The 329-nt window shown below is 28.6% G+C and overlaps 1 protein-coding gene across 8 annotated transcripts in view; it reads right to left on the bottom strand.

Moving 5' to 3' along the window:
* The window catches only part of spire1a (spire-type actin nucleation factor 1a), a 29,434-nt gene that overhangs the window by 6,392 nt on the left and 22,713 nt on the right, over nucleotides 1-329 (bottom strand). The gene's annotated exons all lie outside the window — the stretch shown is intronic.

The following is a 329-nucleotide window of genomic DNA, read 5'->3' as shown; positions in this document are numbered from 1 at the left end:
AGTGATGCCATCGCAAACAAAGGCTCGGTCACAGGACGGACAGATATTCAAGAGATATTTCATTTAATCCCAATGATGCTGAAAACACTGTTTAAAAAAATAATCAGCAGAAATGTACTTTTCATATCTTTTTAAAAAATATGTATTTTTTGCTGTTTTTTGAAAGTATACATTTCTTAAACTTTGATTATGTGACTTTTATTTTTGAAATCATATTTTGGAGCAACGTAGGAAGAGTTTGAAGTCCATCTTGTTAAAGCTCAGTTGGAGCAACAATAAGTATTTTTTAAAAATTGTGCATAAAAAAACGAAAGATTTAAACAAAAAAT

This window comes from Oryzias melastigma, linkage group LG11 (genome assembly GCF_002922805.2).
Source record: "Oryzias melastigma strain HK-1 linkage group LG11, ASM292280v2, whole genome shotgun sequence".
Lineage (NCBI taxonomy): Eukaryota > Metazoa > Chordata > Actinopteri > Beloniformes > Adrianichthyidae > Oryzias > Oryzias melastigma.
The sequence above is the reverse complement of the archived record's forward strand: the minus strand, read 5'-3'. Positions and strand labels throughout refer to the sequence as shown.